Source organism: Gymnogyps californianus, chromosome 1 (genome assembly GCF_018139145.2).
Source record: "Gymnogyps californianus isolate 813 chromosome 1, ASM1813914v2, whole genome shotgun sequence".
Lineage (NCBI taxonomy): Eukaryota > Metazoa > Chordata > Aves > Accipitriformes > Cathartidae > Gymnogyps > Gymnogyps californianus.
The window spans coordinates 83,207,828-83,233,285 of NC_059471.1; the positions used below are offsets into that span (position 1 = coordinate 83,207,828).

The following is a 25,458-nucleotide window of genomic DNA, read 5'->3' on the forward strand; positions in this document are numbered from 1 at the left end:
ATCTTATTTCATCCACGACAGCTGGAAGGCTTCTAAGTAGCTTTAACTACCTGTGGGACTGAATTATTTTGGAAGGGCAGGAAGAGGTTAAGCCAGACTGCAGATACTCCCGAACAGAAGCAAGCAAGCCTTGCCAAGGAGCACATGGGGCACAGCACCACGAGTCCCCCCGGCTGCCTGACCCCAACTAGCCTGCAGCTGCAAGCCAGAGCCAAAGCCAGCAGGAGCTGTGCTGTGCTTTGAGGCTCAGGATGAGTTTCTCCCAGGCCACGTCTGCTCATGGAGGCAACAAAACTGTAATGTCAGCAGGGGAACGCGTGCAGCTTTGAGAGCTGTACTCTTGGTGGTAGGTCTTGATTCGAAGGGCTCCCCACAACAGCAGATGCCCTAGAAGGGCTTTTTTCATTCCCCCCCCCCAAACTTCATTACAAAGGAGAGATTTTCTGGACTATTAGGTTTCCAAAGGAGCAAACTTGAACTGCAGAGCTCGTGATTTATTTCCTTTGCAGGGGAGCACCAGCAGAGGCCACCACAAACCCAGCTGAGCAGGTTTTCAGTTGCACAGGCAGGTGTGGGGTTCACCCACACTGAGGGGAAAAGGGACTGGAGATGGAATCAGGGCTTCAGCTATGTCTCGACCAGTGTTTAAACGAGGCATCAAAGCAAGCCTCATCACTGGCAGCCATCCAAAGCTCTTCATGTATTATTCACAGTTTTGTTCTTATTCCCCTCTTCTTCAGTTTGAAGGTCATTATTACACTCAGAAGAGCACAAGTGAAAAAATGGTAAATAATACAACAGTATTTCCTGGGCATCATGCAAAGTGCTGTGGCATTCAGCAAGGAGAAATCCCAGTGAATCTTTACCAAGAGAGGCTGTGGTTAAGCTGTCATCCCTGTATCCTCTTGCGGTCCACAATAAAGCCTCATCTACTGATCTCAATCCCATTTCTGCTAGGAGAAACTAATACAGGCCAGCTATTTTTCCTCTCAGTTTTCTCCCCAGTTAAGTCATCACCTCAAACTCCTGTATATACAAAGGCCTCATCCTTATATCCACTCCTTTCTTAGGAACAGCTACCAGCCAAACAAAGTACACAGAAAACATGAAAAGGGCCATGCATCTGTACCAGCAAACAACTCAATTTAACAGTTATAAATTGCCACCGGACTAACAAATGCAGTATGACCAGGCCAGCTCAAGCCAAGACTTGCTTCAGAGCTTATACACACCAACGTAAACTCCAGTCTGAGATGCAAGCTAATTTTGCATGGTCACCAAATGTACATTTTCTGTAGGTGAGGAGTTGTGGAAAGGAGATATACTCAATGGATGTATTTTTGGCTGATGCTCTTGAAGGAAGACAACTGGAGTTAAGGGCAGGGTGACTTAAAAAAAAAATAAAAAAAAGGTTAACTAACTAGCTACAACAAGGTGATCTGGTCCTTGTTATTACTGAAATACTTAAGCAATATTGCAATTTCAAATACTGCAGCAATCTTCCAACTCTCCCTTTTCTACCTATGTGCACTTCCATGTTGTGGCTTGAGGAAGGATCAGCAGATGAGCAGTATGCCTCTAAGTTTACAGAGACCATTTATTTTACCATGACACTTGAATACTAGTCCTTTTTTCTTACTGATTTTCCATAACATTCCTCACACAAAAACCCCTCCCTCCCTAGTAGTATTTTTTTCTATTATACTATTGACTGTAGATCCCAAATATTCTATCCCAAATCCCTAGGTGCTGATTATTGCATGTATGGTCATTATTTACAAGACATGTCTCAGCTGTAGGTGTCAAGGTGAGAAGTCCCAGTAACAGTTCAGACACTGTTTCCTGGGAGTCTCATTTTTTATGGTAGGACAGACTTTTCCTCAGCATCCATCAACCCACAGTAACCAAACAACATTGAGCACAGGAGATCACTTCCTCCCACAGCCGAAGTTTTAGCACTTGGCAATTCCTGTACTAGCACAGCCCCGAGACTGTATGACAGCTAGTCATACACAACACCTTTAAGTTGCTTGCTACTGTATACCGGTAAATAGAAACTCCTAAAATTGTGTGCTTTCTGACTTGTGCTACAAAGCATCATCTAGCAATCTCTTCTAAAATGTATGCAAGTTTTTTTTTTAAAGGTGTGTGTAAAAAAGAAAAGTAAAAATACAACAGTATAAAATGTTTAAATACCAACCATGCAGCTTTACACAATCAGTGGCAGATCTGCAAGGACACTGCATAGAGAACATTCTCCAGTGGATGCATGTATATGAGCTCATCAGGCTTGAAGGAACCTTAAGAATATCTTAAGCTCTTGCTTAATCCAAAAGCTTTTGTTAAAAAGCCATTTTTTATTTCCTGAACAGGAAGGCTTTCAGGCAATGCCATCTAGAATTTCTGTAAGCAGAGTGCACAGTTCACCTCATTAATATACTTTTAAAAGAAACCATAAAACCAACCCTGGCTCTCCAGCACTGCTTCTGGATCTTGCATGGGGGCATTTACTGGAACCAGCAGGCCCTTTCGAAGCAAACCAGCAGAAAGGCCTCTCTCTGCCCTTTGCACTCCATAAAAATGAGAACGCTGCCTTCAAGTGAGGCCAGATTAAAATCCCCATTCTGGCTCAAGCAGAGGGGTGTTTCATCACAGATTCTGTGGAGACTGACCCAGGCATCAAGAGGTGCTTGGGTCCAGGCTGGGTGCACATCAGAGAGTCACAAAACCCAGCTATCGCAAAGCAAGCCGACCTTTCCAATTCACCCACAGGCAGTGCTTGGACCCAAAAGGCAAAAATAAACCAGTAACTGTAACTAACTACTATTGCCAGCTATTTCCAAGTCGTTCTTCACTGTCTAGTTATGTGTTATTGAGCACTACAGGTCATTAATTGAGCATTACGGGTTAAAGCCGTTTAAATCAAGGTTAGAGTGATAAACAGGAAGAAAGTGTACACGTGCTTTCTCCCAACTGCTTATGCTACATATTTGCTACTGAACACACCCATGGGTTCGCAGATACCTTTATTTTTTAGACTCAGATAGACCTCCATCTGTCATGGAGACAGAAAAGAAGGAAGCATGACACAAGATTTTGAACATCTGAGAGGTTTCCGCAAAGAGGATGAGAACGTATCATCCTCCCTATTCACCAGGGACAGACCGTACAGTTGGCTTAAAACGATGATAGAAAGAAATTTAGACTGGTTATTAGGAAACTGTGGGGAGGCGGCGGTTGAGGGAAGAGGAACAATGGAAAAAATAAAGACAAACCCCCACCCCAGGTGTAAGGACCAGAACAGGTCACCTTAGAGGTGCCCACAGTGTCTGTCCCTGGAGGCTTTTTGGAACAGGCGAGACAAATGTGTGCTGGGAATTGCATGGAGACTGCAACAAGCTGGGGGAAGAACCAACGGGATGATAGGTATCAGTGTGCTTTCTTACAGTGTCATGACTACCAGATTTAATTCACTTTCTTTTTGTCTTACAAGCACTTTCACCAACAACCATGTATCTATTAGACAGCTGACAGGAGATTACCGCTTAGAGGAAATGCATTCACCAGAGGTGAATGGCAGTCTAAGACTTTTTAAAAGGTCTGAAGAGAGGAGGAGAAGCTCTTACCCTCAACAATTCACCACTGCCCTGTCTCATGACTTTGAACTACTCCCTTGACAACACCTCCTGCATTTCAAAGCGATGCAAAGACCCATCCGAGGGGATTCGACAGGTTTTTAGGAACAGGGACATTGCAATTTCCTTTTTGATCCAAGGAGTGAGAGGGAATAAAGTTTATTTCACCAATTTCAGCTACCCAGTTATCTTTTACTGGATGGTACGTGACAGAAAAGAATAATTCCTTCGGTATTTTGTTGTTCAGTCATAAAGATCAGTATTTTGAAAGCATAACAATTATTTCTCCAGGTCAGTAAAAGAAGGTTGATCACGCTGGGTTTTTTATTGACTCAAGGACAGTACAACTAAGCTCTTTTCTTCCCTCTTCATGTTCATATATATTAATCCTTTTAAATGAAATTTTGTAGAAGTTCCTTTTCTTTGTTTAACTGTGTAGTTAAATAAATGGTACTGTAATGCTCTGGATAATGCATAACAGCTTTTATCCACAGATTTTTGGCATCTGTGTCCTTAAAGCTGTCACAGAATGCAATAGAAAATTTAAAAATAATACCAGGAATTTCTGAAAATGTTTTATAGTTCATTAGTGACCAGATCTTTCCAGTATCTCCTAAGACTTATGCAATTCTTTCCACACATTGGTATTGGCTGCACTCCACAAATGTAACTATTCAACATATGTATTTGCTCTGTTTGGCCATCAGCTTTTTAGAAGCAATTTTTCCATTCAGGAAAAGTCCGGTTATGAACCTACAATACAATAACCTTAACCACATAACAACGATAAGTTTCAATGACAGGTTGCCTAAAAACTATCAGATATATTTTAGACTCACTTTTACAAGGAGTTAAAACCCAGTATCAATGGTTCAAAACATTCAATAGCTCTCTTCAATGTCAGAAAACACTTAAATGAGTGTCTAAGGAAACACTTCAAAAATCTGTACTGCTTTTAATCCAATAACATGGAATAGTAATTTCAAACATCTTACGTGTGCCTATAAAAGAGGTTAGGTTGCACACTTGCACTCATACATGGAAGTAGTTGTAGAGTTGGGCAATTCTACAGTGACGCACAGAAGATCCACAGAGGACAGAGGACCAACGTGCACCCACAGCTCCCTGGTTTCTCCCCTTACTAGCTAGCTAATGTGCTTAACGAGAGAACGGTGGCACTGAGAACTAAGGCACTGACAATTGTGATATAAGAGAGCACAGTCCTATTACCATAGATCCTTGACACACTCAGAATACACAAGTAAGTATGTGATTGAGCAGGGCTAATGAGTTCTCAGCTCCCAACCATACTTCTTGATTCCCAAACAGCACCGTGGTAGGCATCCTGTTTGTTTTTTTTTCTTTTTGTTTTTCACTGAAACACAAGAGTCACTGATTATTCAAAGTGGTGGAAAATAAAAATCCCTTAGCTTAAACACAGTATTTTTTCAAGCTGGGGAAAATGCCTAAAACTGGGTGTACTATTTGTTCTAGCTTCTTAAAATGGTGATCTGATCCTTGAGCAAAGATAGTAACAGGTGAACCAACTAATTTGACTAGCTAATGTATAGAGAAATCATTAAAATCCCATCAGCCCTTTAAAGTAAATGTTTGCTATTTCAAGGTGAAAATGGAAAATTGTCTTGTGTTGACTGATGCCACTTCCATCTAAGGTTGCCCAGTCTTTGCATTATGCAGTGATCACATAGTCAACCATAAATTCTCATAAAATGGCCTGACTCATTAAATAATACTTTAACAACAGGCACTCATACTAAATCTTCCATTAATGAAGTATTCAGAAGGTGTTGACCATCAAAAAAAAAAAAAAATAGTAACAGGCTGTAAGACTACATAAGGGTGGAGGAGAGGACAAATGTGTATTAAATGAGAGCTGAAACTTGACCTCATTGCAGAGTCATCACACCACAGTAGGACATTGCAAAAAGTTATGTTTGACACTACCTGGTCACATACAGCTGCTAAGAGTTATAGGAACACATTTCCAATGATATTTAATATCTATTTAAAATTTGACTTGGGTCTTTTTAACCAAGAAAGTCGTGACAAATCACAGATGAATTAAGTTTCCCTGTAAAGTCTGGCAGTCATTTGAAAGACCAGTTGTCAGACAGGACCTTCTCAAGTAACTCAGATAACAAGCATACAAAGTCTTTTTCATGCCAGGGATTTCTTTCCCACACTTATGTATCCATATTTCCCTGGTGGGGGTGCAGGAGAAATGGGGGAAGAAACATGACCATGCACACGCCACAAAAGTGTGTTATGAACTGTGCCAATTAAGCCAGAGTCATTTGGGAGGGACCTCTGGAGGTGAACGAGTCCAACCTCCTGCTTATAAAAGGGCTAGTTTCAAAGTTAGACCAGGTTGTTCAGGGCCTTGCCCAGCTGAGTTTTAAAAATCTCCAAGGTCAGAGTTTCCACAAGGTCTCTGAGCGACTTCCAGCACTTAACCACTCTCACTGCAGTTTTTTCTCCTTATGTCTAATAAAAAATTTCTCTTATTGCAATAACTGACAATTGCCCCCTGTCCTTTTGGTGTGCACATCTGGGAAGTATTTATCTCCACCTTCTCTACAACACTTCCGTTATGATTTGGGGATTAGACCTGCCCCTCAACCCCAGCCTTCTGCCTCCCCTCAGCCTCTTTTCTCATATGCTCCAGTCCCCTAAACTTTTCACTGGATTTCTGCCGGACTTCCCTCTCTGACCTCTCAATCCAAGATAAAGCAGTTACAAAGAAGTGGCAGCTCAAGAAGCAACAAGTCATTATTAATCTGCTTTGAACATTTTAGTGGTTCTTACACTGACAGGACATGGAGAGAAGCACCAACAAATCCTTTTCTGAACAAGCAGTGACCATAACAAAGCATCCAAAAGGCATGCTCTTCCTTTCCTGCAGCAGTTAGGTTGGTCAACAACTTCAGTCTCATTGACCTCTCACTAAGAGCCACCACCCTTGTCAAAAGTCTTCTACCATAACAGGCAAAAAAAAAAACCAAAACCAAAAAAAACCCCAACTAATTGCCGTGTAAAAACAATCAAGATACATCAAGACAGTATTTGGATAAAAATAAACTTGCTGGACAGTAAGAGTTTACTTCTTTTAATTATGAACTGTAACAGACACCTAGCAAGTTCAACAGGAATTTTCATAAAATATTCCAGGAAATATAACATATGCATTTCATGTTAAAACAGGAGAGAGGGATTACAATACTAGATAAATACTCTGACCATGAAGAAAAGGTTTTTTATATTTATATGTGTGTATATATATGTATGTATGTGCATTAAGTACTTTCACTGGCTTACAGGAAGAAAGTCTTACCAAAGAAGTGTGTGTTCTGACTGATTTCATAGAAGTAGTAGTCTCCTGCAAACAAATACAATTTAACAGTCCAAGCCCTGACTCAGCTCTATAAAGCGATCCGAGAAACAGCATTCTGCCTCCCTCCCAATAAACAAAACATGACCTTCCACATCGGTGTAGCATTCTTTCAGCATAGAACAAAAAAGAAATTTCTCGATAAGTGCTTCTCTTCACATGAACCATCTCCCTATTAGGAGCCTGCAAAAAGCATGAGCCTTCAAACTGACCTACATCAAATGGAAAGCATGTAGTAGTCATTTATGGGCTTTTTAAGAGTAAAGTACTTTTGAGTGATTTATTTAGAAAGTGCATTTTAATTATTTTAAGTTAGCAGTTTGCTAACTTAGTTAGCTAAATTAAGTTAGCAAAGACAGAAAAAAAGTAAGTGTATATAATGCTAAAGATATCATAGTGAATGCACTCATGTTGTTTCGAGGCAGAGGGAAAATGCCTGCACAACAGAAATAACTTTTACACTAGTAGAAACTTTGTCAAGAGATTACTGTGCACAGTGATACATGTCCAGACAGGAATTAAAATACGTAGCTTCTTCCATGTACTGCCTGATGAGTTTTGCTCATGGGGGTACAAAGCAAGCACATCTGTGTTTCCACTTCAACTATCCATCTTCCCAATGGTACAACCAATAAACAATTAGGTGGCTTCCTCTTTGCTGGAACTGGATGAGGTATTTTTCAAAGTCATTTTAGAAAGCAGAATAAAATGGAGAGGGTTTTTAGATAAGACTACAGATAAATGGCAGCAAGCAATCCCAAGCAAAAAGCAGCAATACTGTGCAACAATTCAGGTCAGGTGACAAATAGCAAGTTATCATCACCCACACTTCCCATGGTCTCTCTGTCTAATACTTAGCATCAGTTTTGACTGGTCCTGGAAACACCACTTTTTTTGCGCATACTAGCCCAAGAACTGCTAAAGTAGCAAACTGATAATTACAAGGAAACAGCTTGCACCAGCTGGTTCTAGCAACGAAGCAGGTACGAAATGCCTGGGGGGAGGTGGGACAAAAAGCATTTTCAACCAGTCCACTGAGAACTGAAGTAGTAAAAAAAGTCCAACAGCTCACTGTAAAAGACATTTTGTAACTTAAAAATACCCAGAACGTTTACACCTCCATAATACAGGTAACTATCAGTGTTCAAGTTCTTTGCTCAAATTTAATGAATAAATTATACTTCCCTCTTACAATGACTTAAAACCAAATTAATACGGGTTGATCATTATTAAAGAAAAATAAAGTAGCCTGATCTTCTTAGAAACTGCAAATAGTAAAACACATACAGCCTTATCATCTTCACTCAGAGGAGATGCAAGATGCAAAGACACTACCAATGACAAGGTCAAAAGCTGAGCAGAGTCAAAGATGCAACCGTGGCGAAAAGGCACCCTCCGTGTCTCCTTCTTTGCTTATTGCTTAGAAAAAAAATATCAAGATCTGAGCCTGCAAGAGAAAACAAGTACTTTCAGTTTATTATTTTAAGTCTTGAAAATTGAGCTTTGCTGAATCTGAGCATCACTGAAATCTATGCCAGATCAGTAATTATCTTCACAGACACCCTCCCCCCAGAAAATGGCCTTACTAATCAAAACACATTCAAGTGCAATTCTATAGGAAAAAATCTAATTCTGCTTGCCTAGAATGAATTTCTGGCTCTCCCAGACAGTGAAAGTCCCTTTTCCTAGTTTTATTTCAAGAGTACTGAAACAGATTACAAAAACATTCCTCAAGTGCAGGACAGACAAGTTGCTGGTACTCATCTGCCAAAGTTCAATTTTTCATTCTCCACAATTTCTACAACTGCCAAAAGATATGCAATTTAAATTTCTATTTCAGTTTATTGCTTTAATTATATGGTCCGTATCTTCAGCTTACGTAATGATTATATACTTAGCAAGCAGACGCAAAGACTAACACAAGTTGCAGGATGTCAGACTCCAGGCAAGTGGCGGAAGAAGGGGAAGAAACATATCAGGACACAGAGTATTCCCATAAATCATTTTCACAAAGCAGTTACAAAGAAAGCATTTATCTGAAACTGAGTAATTTAGTGCTGCACTGGTCTGCTTTCCAGCTACAAATTAAACTCTAGCACCAAAAGGAATGTACAAAACCTGTTCCAAAACGACCAGATGTGCACACTCAAACATCATCCACACCACTCTGGTGAACAGCTGGAGCCAAGTTTTGACAAGGGCAACACTGCAGTTTAGTACTGACAATATCATCTGAATTATAACCAAGTGATACGCTCCAGCCAAAAACAAACCAAAAAAAAACTAGGGACATTTCAGGAACACATTCAATAGCCAGGGAACACTAATGCTAAATTGAACAGGCAAAATCAGCACTGTCCTCTTACAAAAACGCACAGGGACTGAACAGCTAGGGAGCATCTATGCTACAAAACCCTAAAAATTACTATTTAGCTGAACTGACAAGTGCACTTCTGACACAAATCTCCCAGTCATCTCCCTTTACCATACCTTGTCCCACACTGCAGTGTAGTCTCAGAGCACACAAACTGGCTTTCTTTTTAATGAAACTAAACCAAAACGTGTCCTCCAGGAGCACACTTAGCACGCCCCAACTGTGTAAATCCACTCAGTTTTCAGGCTCAGACCAGAGCTTATTTGACATGACCCTCCACCCTCCAGTAACATGTTCAGCAAGGACACTGGGACCTTATCAATGGCAGTTTCACCCTACAGATCCAACCCTAACGAGCCACACTACTTGCCCGCATATGACACAGTCACCTCAGGCTGTGTCTACCGGTTGTGCACAGCCTCCCCTCCGTGCAGACCTGGACCCGGTGCAGGAGAGTCACAGCTCTCATCAGGCCCAGCAAGAGATGCGGGTTTCACCTACTGGGCTGCAACAAGCTGTGGTACATGGCCAGTTTGACTAAAAATACTGAAGTATTTCCTTCAATACTCTTCCTGAATAAGCTCTCTAGAAACTCAGAAGTTGTGCTACAGCCTATTCAACACCACCATTTCAGCATCACTTCATTGTTTTACTTCTTCCTGAAGTCTGTTCTGTCAAACCTAAACACAATTTAAAGAAAGAACTACAGAAACTAATACAAATAAAAAAAGCATCAAATAGCTAAAAGCCAAGGCAAAATAAGTCACAATAACTTCACTCCCTTGTGGCATACCTTTTACCTTCTGACTTTTCATACTTCACATGCACCATTTCCTTGGCACAGACACTACTGTGAACCTTGGTCAGCTATCCAAGCACAGCTGGGGAGCTGTCTGGTGGGTGGGGAGGGATGTACCACAAAAGTAAATTAAGAACTAAATAAAAGACTTCCTTTAAGTTTTCTTCAAAAGTAAAACTACTTCTGAGCTTTAGAAAACCTATGCTGAGGTTTACATTGTTTTATCACCTACATGATTATTGTGTATAGCATATACCCAAGCTGCTTATGCTTTCTGTCAGGTTTCAATGAAAGACAAATCAGATTAGCAGCAGTCACTAGCTAAGCAGCCAGAATTAGAGGCTACTGAAATGGCTTTTTTTTTTTTTTAACCCTTATTTTCCTGCTCATTCGATTTATTTGCTAGTCCAGTCGCTTAGAGTTGAGAAAGTGATTCAGATTTGGAAAAAACCCAACCTTAGCCACCACCCTCACCCACGGGGCCAGGAAGTGCTCCCCAGAGCCGGACCTGCACACCCTTCCCACGATCGCAAGATTTTTGTGAACCATCCTGCCACAAGCAGCACACCGCCAGACTGCATTAGACAGCCCAAGTACAAGTCATCTAACCTCACACACCCCGCAGCAGGCAGGAGTCCTCAGGATGCTGCCACAGGCAGCTGGGAGGCAAGGTGAGGCCATGCCTGCCCCTGCCCTGGCACACACAGCCCACCTGCGCTGCAGAAAGGAGAGAGGCATGGACCGCACGGAGAGTGGACAAGCATGAGCTCCCCTGCTCCCCCACCTCCCAGGAGGGCTCCCCACCTCTCCGGCTTCCCTCTGACCCGTACTTTCTCATAAAGACTTGTGTCAAAACAAGTGTGGATCGCTGGCAGCATGTGGGAGATCGCATGTGGGTTTAAATACAGCGTACACGTAGTCAAGAGTCATCAGATGGAACTATTTCTACCTACTAGCTACACATATGCATCCCTTTTTAAGGCAGGTTTGGTATACAGTTTTATTTAACCTTGGTTTAGTCAACTAATAAATACTGAAGGTGTTGAAGTGCATTAAAAGGATGTGCTCTTCATTCAAACAAAGTGTGACTTTAAACTGATTTATTGTTTAAAAATAGTTATCCTCCATCTTCTAATAAATAAAAAACTCAGATTATGTATCTTCTTAAAATAGACCTGCATACTGTATGCATGACAAAACCATGTGCAAATTTATCACAAAGGCTATCTATAGCTCAGTCAACATGTTTTTAGTGGTCACTGGAGAACTAACTGAGAAACAAATTTGCAAAGGGATAGCAGCAGACTTGCAGGGCGAACAGTTTCTGCTGAGGTCTCAGTACCCACAGAACATGCACTTCCAGAGGAGAGGAGAGGAGGTGACTTCAAGCCAGCTCTAGCCTGATCCCATGAACTGAGTGGTAGGAACTTTGCAGGTGTCCTCCTGGAAGGCACGTTTCAGTCCAGTTTCATCCAAAAGGAACCCAGGTTGTGGACTCCAGGACTGCTCTGAGATTCAAACCAAAGCACAGCGTGTAAGGATAAAAGAGATTTGCTTCAGAGCCTCATCCCTGGGTCAAAAATAAAACACAAATGCAGAAACACCCGCCATCTGTTACGGCCATTTACTTGACTACGGAGTTCCCTTCGCTCTCTCAATTTAAAATATTCGAGCTTATACATTCCTCTGGTACAATTTTCACTGTGAAATAATTTTGCCTGCAGTTCAAAAGAATTACAAGAAGTCCCTTCAGCTTCACAGCTTTCAATTTTCAGCTTTGCCTGATGACCCCAGCTCCTATGAGTATAGCACAGCTGGGGAGCACAGAGGGCCGCCTCCTCTGTACTCCCCTCTCTCCTTCCCTCTCTCATTAAAGGGTTAGCTTATTTGCATGCTTATTTACGATTCCTTCCTCTTCGGAATGCAGTACTGGGTGCAGCCACTGCAGGACAGTTAATTTGAGGAATATATCTTCATTTAAATCAGAAATTTTGCTCTGTAGGTAGACTGAAACAACACACTGCGTTAAATGTAGCAGACAAACATTTTTCAGCTGAGCAAAAATGGCACCTTAATGGTGATTTGCAATCAATCACACTGCTTGACCTAACTAAAACAGGGTACCAGGGGGCAGGAAGGTGGTCTTCACCTACCGTTTCGTCAATAAGTTAACAACAATCTTACTAAGAGTAGGACAGTACTTTTCTTCACAGGTTACTTTCTTTCAGGTCATGAGATATATTTTCACAGATCTCTTTCAAGGAAAATAATCCTTTGAGCTTGACACTTCCATTTATCCTTCGGTAAATTAAAAAAAAAAAGAAAAGCAGCACAAACATTAATGTTTAATAAAATACAGTCTTAACATTAAGACTTAAGTTAAGGTACAATAAGTACCTTAAAGTCTGTCAGAGCTTTACCTAGCTACTATGCTCAATAATAATCTATATTCCTCCCCGCAGCATATCTCCAATTGCAAACACACACGAGAAAAGAAGAACGTGTTAGTGTCGAATATTCACATGCTCATGCCTGGGTTCAAAGTCCTGGTAAATGAGCATTCAAACACACTGCTGAAAATGGAGCTGCATTCTGTACAAAAAGTTGTGATGCATCTACATTGCACCTAATGTTAAAAAAAAAAAATTATACATATGTAATCAGACACTCAGGAGTGTGACTAACTTAAAAATTATGCCTGGATCTTTTGACAAATTTGACAGCTGTTCTGGAATACATCTTTTCACCTCTCTTCATCCCTTCTTTCTTCCCCATTTTCACTCTAACAGATGCTTTTATTCTGTTTTGGGTTTTTTTGTTTCTCCTTCTCTCTTCAGTGGCAGCATCGGGGGGAGGGAGGGAGGGAGGAAGCGTAGGGTGCTAATGCACAAAGCAGCGCTTGTTAAAAACTGAACACATCCAGGCAATTCGCCAAATTTAATTCCAAAGACCCCGCTTGTGATTCGATGCTAAAATGGAATATAGCATTGTTCTATCTGTCTGCAGGACACTGTGTCTTCCATGGAAGAGGGGTTAAAAACAAAAGGACAAAAACCAGCTTGACACTCCCCCCAGCCTCCAAACACACACTTCATTCCAGAAAATACCATATTCATTGGCCTTCGGAGTTGTTAGAAATAAATCAAGCAGCAAAAAAATGGGATTATCTCACAAACATCATGAAAAAACATTATTGAAGTTCACAGTGGACACGGTAAGAGCCAAAAAGGGGTCAAATTCTGCTGCTTTTATCAGATCTGCTACATTCAACGTTTGGATTTGGACCTTGTTGCAATGAAAACCATTCATTAAGAAGGAATATCAGAATCTGGCCTGAAAATACTGTGCCCTGTGTCCTTGAAAAACGTAAAGTATTGACAAAGCTTCCCAAATTCTTTTGAAACAGACTGTGAATCCTGTATTTATTTCACAAGCAATTGTTACCTGAGGCTAGAGGGCAGGCTGCTCAGGTGAGAAACTGCTCATACATGTAAATCGGTGGCTCTGAAGCTGAGACTGAGATTAGTTTATGAAATGGAGGAGGGAGAAAGATAAAGAGAGAATACTTACGCTTAAAATCATAATGAGTTATAGTCACACACGCTTTCTCTCCCACAATTTGCCATGTAGCCTGATTTGTCCCAACAGATATTGAACCATAACTCGTAATAATTTAGCAGTGGAAAGGAGTGCTAAATTGCAAAATGGGCACAACGTGAGTCTAAATTCCAGATGATTTATGCCACATTCCATTACTAGCCTTGCATACCCAAAATAAAGTGCGCACAGAGACATCCATAGAAGTAATAATACATTAAAATATATACGCAAGTTACATGTGGAGATAAATCAGTATTTGATTGACAGGGTCCCAAGCACAAATTTGAACTCGCTTCCCATTTAGTCCATTTTTTATTTTTTAACCTCATATGCAAGAAGTGCCTCTTTTCCCATGGCTTTCCACTTTTCCCCCATGTACAGCCTTTCCCATCTTTGCCGCAATCCCCCTGCTCATCGCCTGCTCCCTCTCCTCTTCAACCCAGGTCACTCAGTCACCAGCTGAGCAGGGATCAGCGCCTCGTAAGGGCTCACAGCAGATGTTCCTCTTCCCTGCTCCAGCTGTGGGGGGTCTCTGCCTTCATTTGAAGGACCACTAACAGGGTACAGCTAACTTTACTCGCAGAGCACAAGGAAAAATTCATCTTTAAAGACTGGTAGACAAAGCAGGAAGCGACTGCATGTCTCAAGGCCGGGCAAGAGTAGAAGAGCTTCTCCATTCAAGAGCCGTCAAGCATGCAAACTCTAGGAAATGTGGTTACTCTTCTCAAAACTCTAAACCCTGTCAGCCAGCTGTTTCTCAGTCACATAGCAGAGGCAGAGGTCCCTCCATCACCTGGATGACCACGCAATCCAGCCTTCCTATGTAAACACAGAAAGCAACAACGGGCTGGTTTGCAGCCAGGCCATGCTTCTTATTTCTGAAGCTCCAGAGGTGGCAGAGCCACAGAGAGCTCCAAATCAAAAATCTGAAGCAGCAATGGGCTTTTCCAGGATTTTTTTCTTGCTATAGTTTTTGGGGTTTGTTTTGTGGGGGGGTTTCTTCCCCTCTTAAATTATAAAAAAAACCCTCTAAGTATTTCCTATTTAGACAAACATACATGGAAAGGCAGGGAGGAAAGATAACGTGCCGGCAGAGTGTTGGAAGGAAACTAAACTGCAGGAAAAATTTCACATTGGTTTCCAAAAGACAAGGCAATGCCTCTCTCCTCAGCCACAGCTCATTTCTTTTTCCAATCTTCTGCTTTATGGTTGCAACAGGAGAAACCAAAGGGACAGGATTTATGAGCCGTTTCAGACATCACTCTTTTGGAGGGTGCAGACACACACACTAGTTGAAAATGCTAAGAACAAGTATGACTCAAACCTGCAACTCTAAGTCATGTTTTTTCCACAGAGAAACCTCTTCAGCATCACCCTCGATTTAGGCACCAAACCATTTTGAAGATAATAATTACCCACTAAGCATCATGAATACCTAAGCAAACGAAAGAGAAGTGAGCTAAAAGAATTCAACTCATTTGCTCAAAGCCATAAAACCAAGAAACAGGTACAGATATGACTTAAAATTCACATAAATCACATGACGTTTACCACTACAGCATATTGCCTTAATGAACAGCTTAGCATTTTGCTAAGTCAAATGCTTGTTCCTGTAAAAAAATGCACTTGGAAAGATTCTCAAGAACATTTTCATCAGACGGCACTTTCTGTAGTCAAAAACATAATGCTCTCTCAATAACGTTAACATGCAAAATTGACATTAAAAAGCAAGAGTGACTGAAAGGGCTTTACAGTAACCCTACAAATTATTCAAGTGCTACATAAGACTTGTGTTCCTCAATGTTCCATACATGTAAGATCCACTAACCCCTCTCATTACTGTTTAGGGCACCACGGTCTTGATGATTTTAGCTGTTAGGAAAACTTGCATGTTGTCTTCTGAGTCTAGTAAAATTACATTATCCTATTTAGTGTCACATTTAATGAAGTTTAAACATCACAACAAATGAACTCTTGTGTTGAACTCTTATGTTCCAAATTCCCACAGACCTGGCCATTAAGGAATCAAGCTTTTCGGAAATTCAAGAGTTAAGAGAGCTGTTGTACACAAAGTGTTCATTTAGAGAGGACATAAGTTCTGCATCCTCAAGCATTTTCTTAAACACCCTGTTTTGTAACAAGGCATTTCTTTCCCAACCCGTCACACAAAATAACCTGGTTCTTCTTCAGTAACTCTACTGCACTCTTCTGAAAACAAAGTAAGTTGTGTAACTTTGATAAGATGGTGCACTCAAAAGTACTTTTTATGCTGTTGACACAGCACGGGTAGCTTGCAGACTAGTACATCTGCTGTAATGAATGGAGTCTGAAGATAGACAGCCCTTTCACACATTGCTGACCCAATGCTTTACACAGAGGAAAAACCCAGCAAGATTGGGCCACCATTGCTCATAAACCGTTGGCTTTTTTTTTTTGGCTTTGTTTTCTAACAGTTCCTCTAATCAAAACACATGACTGTTCTCTGTATCACCATTATGACCATGTAACTGAAGAACCCTAAAGAAGTGTCTTACACAGGAAAGCAAGGGTTCCACCCTCACCACTTTAATGCTTTAGTCTAATAGCTGCCAGCTCTAATGACGGCTCTGTCTCGAAGTTCAGAGATATATGCAGAGTTGAGCTTAAGTCTTCTCTGGCTTCCTATCCGAACCACACTGGCCATCAGCCAGATACACAAAGAAAGTGTTAGAAGGTCAAAGAATTTAAAGCAGCACACCAAAACGACTTACCACCTTTGCAGGTAAGCAGTGCCCAGCAAAGGACTGAACAAGCCATACATGGAATTGCAGCAATCAACTGAGTTTAGAGAATTTCCTAGCAAGGCATAGTGTTTGTTACTAGTTGCATTTCCATTTTAGGTTGATTTACTTTTAAGAGATAAGGCCTTCTTTTTCAAACAGTAGCATATCTTAAAATAGAGAAAACTTTTTTCCCCCCACATCGTTCCCCATAATTGCTGCATTATAGAAGGACCTAGACCATATAATTAGGGTGAGCTTCAGGTCTAATGAGTGATACACAAACCCACGGAACAGTCCCTGCTTCCAAATACTTACACCCTAAGCTTCTGTTCTACACAGGCACTCACATACCAAACCTTCTTTCACAAGAATAGTTTAATCGGTGTATGTATATAGTTGTAGAAGGTATGACAGGTAAATGACTTGACAGCAGACAGTAAGAAAGCCACAGTGGCAGAAGCACAAAGTGACATCTCTCAGCTATTTTTATTGTAAAACCACATAGATGGTAGATATGCAACAGAAGAAATCTATTTCTGATCATTTAGACACCTAGAGAAAAGATGCCATCAATAAAACAGAAGGAAGTTGCTTACTTTTGTCTTCTCAAAGGACACATTTCTGGCAATACAAAGGTATCACAAAATTCTTTCTTTTAAAGAAACTGAACAGTCACTACAAAGCAACACTGCTGCATTTATAGTATCGCTTTATTTTAAAAAGGCACAGTTTCTGCCACCTAGCTGCTACATGTAGGTTTATGTATGCTTATATCTAAAGGAGTTTCAGCATTTCAGAGATGAAAGTTTATTCACAATATAACGCAGGTTTGAAATAGTATATTTATTACAGCATTAGTTTATACCATTAAATGCACATATAAGGGGAGCTATCTATTTAAGAGGAATCACCCAGGAAGGCTGCAGTTCAAGCAACTGTTAGCACTTCATTACCGAAAAATTAACAGGCATTTGGGGTTGTCTTTTCATTTTTACAAAAGACTGAAAAATGCAACTCAGAAAGCACAACCAGCATGTTCCCCTGCAGTCCTGGCAATCAATTCAGCACTTCCCAACACATCCGTGACTGTCAGAAGCCCTGTTTTCAATTAAGTATAAGCACGTTTAACGTATTTTGAAACTATGAAACAGTATAAACTTTGCAATTATACTTAGAATCTCCACCACAGACCAAATTCTTACATATTACAATGCATTTGATTGCTAGATGGAAAACAGTGGTGGTAACAGTTGCAAAAAGAAAGAGTTGTGTGGTTCTGGAAAAAAAAGTTCAAAGTCAAAGCTTCTACCATGTCACCCCATTGCTAGCCTTAAACATCTGTTAGAAGCCAATAATCATGCTTTCCTGTGTCACTTCTCTACATAAGCTTAATCATTTGTATCCAAGTTGCAGTGTACTTCATTTCCATGAGAGCTATCTCCTACCATGGTAGGGATCTTCACTCACAATTTCCAAGATCATGCTCATAGCATGAAACATGTTTTGTAGATATTATAATCAAAAGTTGTTTCTTGGATTATCAAATAGCAATGCATATTTCTGTAATTACTTACCTGAAAGATGAGCTAAGGAAATATTTCATTTGGTCTTTAATGCAATGTGCCAGTCAAACCAAAATTATTCCAAGTCATGCTTTATGAACAAGCCCAAACCATTTTTTTCCTACTTCTAAGTCTAATAGAAAATACGACTTTTCCTGTCTGTTAAAGCAAGCAAGCATTTGCAATGATAATAAAACACTGCTGCAAAGTCTCAAATCAGCTAAATTCTACCTGCTGTGTATGTGTATTTTCCTATGTGTCTTTTTAACACAAACATGCACATACAGACCCTGATCTAGCAGACTACTTACACGTTCTACAGCTAAGTACACTAAGTATTGCCTCTTGAGCTCATGAGGCTGCTTGTTGATGCGTCTAGGGATAAGCACATATATTTGTGCATTTCTGAACTTGGACAAAATTTTGTATTAACGAGCACGTGCCACTAACAGATTGCACCCTGAGACACAGTTCCCCTCTGAGAATTAGTTATTTAAATATGCGTGCATTTGGTTTCACATTTTAGTCTATTTTTTTTCAAATAAGCACTTCATACCTCCATTTGCACCCACTGCCTCTCTGCAGCTTGCCATATGATAGGGGAAGGAGGTGCCAACACTGAGCATTATGAGAAGACAACTAGTCTTAGGTGTCCAGAGATGAGTTAACCACTTCAGAGTAATCTTCATTATTTTTAAAAATATTTGTATTTGGAAGTTTCAGGAGAAAGTCATCCACTAATGTAATATTTTGTAGAAAACAACCCTCTAAAAATAATTAATGCTTTTATTTTTTAAGGTCTTCACCCAAAACAAGGCAAAACCAAGTTAACTCTCCTGTTCTTTGCAACAATAAGGCAACATCACCTGGCTCTAGATCCTCCTGTTTCTTCTCATAGAAGATAGTGGAGTAAATTTCTTCAGAACTTTAAAAAAGAAAATTACCAATTTTTGCTCTTAGGTTCCTTTACAGCAACCACCAATAAGTATCTGGTAAATCACGGTTAATTTTTAACTTTAAAAAAAAAAAAAAAAAAACAACACTGACTCAGCTTGCTTTGGGTGAAGAGTTTCATAAACTCCTATTAATTGGAAGAAGTTCAGCTCATTGTAAAATCTTCAAATCAAAGATGCCTGCATTAGATATCCACTGAGGCTCTTATACCACAATGGACTTTTTAAAAATGAATTGGCCTGCATGAAGCCTTTTCTCAAAAAAAGACCTATACCAAGGCAAATTGAAACTTCTCAGGATAGCCTGACTAATACACGGTCCACAGTAGAGAATATATAAGCCATTTAGACAAGAAAGTCCAAAGCCTCCAGCATTTCTACCATCACATTAATTACATTTACTAGAGACTGAACAGGTGGCAGCAGTGAGATTTGAAAAAACAGTTCCTTAATGTGAAGTAGCCTAACACCTATGGAAGCTGTACAGGGTGAAAAGAAATCTATGCAATTATTTCACAGCACTGTAAATTAATTGCACTTCCAATTTTTGGGACACAGTTTTATTGAAATTTTGCACCTTGTTGTAAAAATGCTGCACAAAACGTGAAAGGAAATTCTCCTCTTCCTTCTAAAGGGAGTTTGAGGACTGTGCGCAGATCTTCATCGACAGCTGCTCGTACTAGACCACCAAAGTCACGGTGGCAAAATGATGCTCTAACAGTAGCTATAGGCAGCTTCTCTTGTCTCACTGTGGTAACTCCCTAACTGTTTTAGTAAAGGGCAGATGTGCATGACCCAATTGAATACTCATTTTTATTTTGTTATGGCTTTGGGGAAGGAAGAGAGTGTTGCATGCAGAATTCAGTGTTGATTAAAAAGCACTAACATTTGGCTGAACAAAACCCAATTTAGCCCCCTGGGCCTGTCTGACCCACTAACCGCTGCTTCCTAACTGCTCTGTTATGACAAAGTTTGCCTAAAAAATGCAGAGCTTGCAGAGCAAAAAAATATGACGCTTACGTCAGGTTTGCAACATTTCCTTAACAACATTACTGTGAAAATCCCCATTCCTCCACCCTCAAATTTATTGTTTTTAAATTAAACGTTTGTAACAGAGACATAATAGCTGATGGAGCCTCTTTAGTGACCAAACAGGGAATGCACAGAAGTATCAGATAGACATATTACATTTCTCGAATGCGGACAGTAAATTTATAGCAAGATCTTGTTTCACTACAGGGAAAAGATGGGGGAAGAAGCACAGAGTATTATGAGAATTTAAAGTGTACCATCCCTATGTTACAGGACAACACTTTTTCTCCAGGCACTCTAAGTCTATCCAAATAGGTATCACCTACCAAAAAAATGATCCCCATTTTGTTTCCACAGTTTTCTTTCAGATATGCTTCCTTAAAACATAGGTCTTTCATACGCATTGTAGGCTCAGGGTTTGCCTAGGGTTTGTGCTTTCCTATAGACTTGCAACAGTAAACCCTATACAGAAGAGAAGAGCATAAAAAGCACGGGCATGTACCGTGGAACATATTTAGCCCTTTTTTCGCAAAGCAGGAGCAAAGGTACTAGTGTCACGCAGGAAGAAAGGCATGCTAGCTACACTTGAACTGCTTCTTGCAATACCATCACCGAGTTTATCAAGATCTGGTGCCGAACTTAAGTCCCGGTTCTAAAGCATGCATGAAAAACTGCATCTTTTATTACGAGAAGGAAAAAAAACAACTAGATTTCAATTCATCACCATGGAAGAGGGGAAATTTGAAATAAGTACCAGCCACTAAGTGCTCAGAAACCAAACAGTAAACAAAAGCCTCCAAAATAATAGCAGGTCTTGTGATTTTTTCAGCATTCAAGGACTACAACAGACAATGGCTGGATAGGAGCAGGAACCAAGAGCAAAGATTTTGTGGTGCTTAAGAACTAGACGCCTGCAGCTCTCTGAAGGATGCTGATCCACCTCCTGCACAGAAAGTGAGGAGACAGCAGAGAGACCCTCTCTAAAGAGCATGGGACATCTTATGGGTAGTGGAGGTTAGTGTTATCTTGCAAAAACGTGATTCTTAAAAAGAGAGAAGGGACTGTCACATTTAGAGATTATCAACGCTTAATCATTTTACAGGACCAAAGAAAACTATTTTAGTGACCTCTAATTTCTCGAGCTTTCCAAAGACAAAGTAGAACTTCAGAGGAAGAAACAGGGAAAATAAGCACAGCCCAAAACACAGCCTCTCTGTACAACTCATACATTTGCTTTCCTGTCCAGTCGCTCCCAAGCTGAGGGGATGTCCAATACAAGCCTTCAGATTAAGGATTGGTTTCATTTCACAGCAGAGACAATTCTTTCGGGGGGGGAAGCAGCATACCACAATGTACATTTCAAACATTTTTTCCACAAAAGATGTTTCAATTTCTTATGAGAGAAAGGCTTTTCTAGTATAAGTATCCTGCTTGTCTGGATTTAAAAAAAAAAACAAAAAACTACTGTTTTTTGTTCTTCTGCCAACATCAACTTCTTAAACACTGTAAAAAGAAACAATGGTGAAAAAAGAAGAATATTCGCTCCGTTACCAGAGGGCACAGACATGGAGGGCCTTACCACACCACTGTACAGCACAGCAGAACAAGGCAGGGGCATCAGGGCATCCAGGCACTATACTGGAGAAGAATCTGGGAAATCATTTCAGCAGCTCCCAGTGGATCCTGTCTGAAAAATGCCTTGGAAAACAAGTAGCACAGCTGTAACATGAGAGACTTTGAAACTAGTGCTCCACAGTTGTGACCTGATGACAAGACAACCTGATGCAAAATGCTTCTTTTCAAAAAACGGTTACTGCATTTTTTTGATGAAAACCCATGTTCACAGTTTACTGTCCCCACAAAGAAGGCTTGAAGATACTCTTTTAAATGGTGTTATGTACATAAAAAGAAAAACCAGGCACATCATCTAGCTCATGTGAAAGAAAACCATAAGCAAGGGACCTGAGCCCTCAAACTGAAAGAGCTTCCACGGTTGGAGATTAAAACTCTGTTGTACTCTTGCTTTTTCCTGAATTTCCCACGCATACAAAAGGCAATGCCCTTAAAGCCCAAAGGATTTGGATTTAATGCAGTAACTCCAAGCAGTCCGATTTTGTTAACTATTTCACATGCCCATGAGAAGAACAGCATTCAGTACAGTTATGTATGCAATAAAGTTACTTTTTCACTCCCCATTTTCTGCTCCCATAGTCACGGCTTTCTGGCGATGGGCTAATGCGAGACCCTGTCAGCCATGAGCAAGCTCTGCAGTGGACACCGCACCTCTGACAGAGTCCCACCAAGGCTTGGTGTTAACCAAGCCCTCGTTTTCTCTGCAGAGATGAGGGGTCTCATCTAAACAGATACTACCCCAGCAGACATTACTGAGCTGATGGAGTGCCAGGGGAATGAACGGCATGGAAGGAAAGGGAAAGATTTAGCAAAGCCAAATACTGCTAGAGTTAATAATCATGCCCTAATTCAAACCAGGCTCCTCTAAAGCAGTTCAGGTTCATTTTAATTACTACACAGGTTTTTTTCTTGGCATAAGCCAAAGGGGTTCACATCAGAACCGCAGGAACCACTTGGGAGGCAGGAAGCTGCTGTGCTTATCCTAGGAGTATCATGACCTGAATTAATTAGTATGTAGTGCTGCACACTTCCTTAAATCATCTCCAGTGCATACATTCCTGGTCTCAAATCCAGGGTAACCATAGCTATGAGGGAAACAAAAGATGGTGGTGAAGCTTGCTGGCACTGCTGCCCTGCCTCTTGCACGTGCCTCCACAGGGGCACAGCTGCCGGGGCTAACATTTGGGAAGGTATTTCCTCATGCAAACTCCTACCATGCATGCTACAGGTAAGCCCACACACAGCTTCATGAAAAGACAGCAGGAGACAGAGCTCCCAAGCAAAGCTGGAAATGAAAAAGTCTGCATGCTAGTGTGTGAGAGAGTGAGTTAATAGCCAATTTAAGGTCATGTGAACAGAGGCAAGTTTAGGTTACTATATGAATCCTGACAGGAAAGAAGCTATACAGCCCAGACAGAACACTACCAGACATTCACACTGAGCAATTTTTGCCGTAGTGCATACAGGGGCATTGTGATTACCCTCAGATGCAAAGCCATCTAGTCCACTGGGCTTATTATAAACGAAGTGTATGTCAGCAATATACACAAACACAAGGAGGACCCTTTTATGCAATATTACTTTTACGTCTTCAAAAAGTCTTTTCTATTGCATCCATAAACAACAACAGAACAAACGAACAAAAAACAAAAAAGAGGCAGACACAAGATTAAAAAAAAAAAAAGAAAAGAAAAAGAAAAAAGAAAGCTTGCCTTGTTTTACCCTAAGCCCAGAAAGGCCGTAGAAGCACCATCCTTAAAAACCCCTTGCAGAAAGGATCGCAGATGCCCAAGCAATGCCTTACACTTTGTCCTGCAGCCACAAAAGCCCCTGATCATGCTGGTCTCCCACACAAGGGACGCTGGCAGTGGGTACACAGCTAAGAAGAGCTGTAATCCTGCTCTCCTCCTCTCAAGCTTCATGTTTTGTATCATTAACTTCAGTGCTTAAGAGAAACACAGCTGTCTTGGCAGGTCATGCTCAAGGAAGAAAGGCGGTTTCTGAGATAATAAGTGCAAAAGCTCCTTAAAAGCCATGATGACCTAGGGGAACGATTTTAAATTAACTGCCAGTATCTCCTAGCAGGAAGCACTGGCATGGTACATCCCGAGTGCTGCGGGAGGCCTGGGATGCAGGTTGTCACCAGGGTGTTTTTCCCAGCTGTCCCCTTCAGGACAAAGCAGGGCACCTGAAGGCTTTAAGCATCACAGCTCCGGCCACGTCTGCCCCCAAAGAGCGAAGGCTCCTGCTGCAAGTCCACCCGTGACTACGCAAGTCATCCGAGTGCCCAAGAGCAAAAGCCTGCATGTCTCTGGGACCACACGTAGCAGCTCACGATCAATTCAGTTTTGGGATACTGCTGTGATGTCCACGATTTAGCCTGACACAAGAAAATACTGTTAAAATGGCAAATAAATGCAAGTTCAACAAGGCCAAGTGCAAGGTCCCGCACCTGCGTCGGGGCAATCCCAAACATGGATACAGGCTGGGCGATGAGTGGATTGAGAGCAGCCCTGCGGAGAAGGACTTGGGGGTGTTGGTGGATGAAAAACTGAGTATGAGCTGGCAATGTGCGCTCGCAGCCCAGAAAGCCAACCGTATCCTGGGCTGCATCAAAACAATCGTGGCCAGCAGGGTCGAGGGAGGTGATTCTGCCCCTCTACTCTGCTCTCCTGAGACCCCACCTGGAGTACTGCATCCAGCTCTGGAGTCCTCAGTACAAGAAAGACATGGACCTGTTGGAGCGGGTCCATAGGAGGGCCACAAAAATGATCAGGGGGCTGGAGCACCTCCCCTATAAGGACAGGCTGAGAGTTGGGGTTGTTTAGCCTGGAGGAGAGAAGGCTCCGGGGAGACCTTATAGCCTTCCAGTACTTAAAGCGGGCCCACAGAAAAGATGGGGAGGGACGCTTTATCAGGGAGTGTAGTGATAGGATGAGGTGTAATGGTTTTAAGCTGAAAGAGGGTAGATTTAGATTAGATATTAGGAGGAAATTCTTTACTGTGAGGGCGGCGAGACACTGGAACAGGTTGCCCAGAGAGGTTGTGGATGCCCCCTCCCTGGAAGCGTTCAAGGCCAGGCTGGATGGGGCTTTGAGCAACCTCATCTAGTGGGAGGTGTCCCTGCCCATGGCAGGGGAGCTGGAACTAGATGATCTTTAATGTCCCTGCCAACCCAAACCATTTTATGATTCTATGATTTCTCTCCTGTGTTTAGACTTGGATAAGGAGAAGAAATCTCTCTCCATAGAGATCTAATAACCAGATGCAAATGCAAAGCACAAGTGTTGGAGCAATGAAGCATATGCAACGAAAAGCTTGACATATTTTCTGAGTAAGGCAATAGAAAACACTTACTTTATTTACAAGGTACAGGAGCTAACATAAGGGACGTTTCACACATGCAGAAGAAGACAGACTACTGACCATGTGGGAAGTGGGCACAGCAGTCATGCTCGCAAACGCGTATGGAAGGAAAAAAGCATGCTTCCCTCCTACTAATCTTACCATCCTCTTCCCTAAAAAACAAAGGGTTAAAGATCAAGTATTTTAAGAAGGATTACAGTAGATGAGAACTTAAGCAAGCACGATGGCATTTTTTGAATCCATAAACCTGCATTATACCACGGGAAAGAGGAAGAATGCTTTGGGAACTCACGTTTTGGCTGGATAACTGCTTCTCCCCTTCTGCGTCTTCTTA

At 41.3% G+C, this 25,458-nt stretch overlaps 1 protein-coding gene across 2 annotated transcripts in view; it reads right to left on the reverse strand.

The window, feature by feature from the left end:
- Positions 1–25,458, reverse strand: part of GPM6B (glycoprotein M6B) — a 110,257-nt gene that overhangs the window by 74,680 nt on the left and 10,119 nt on the right. The window lies entirely within an intron of this gene.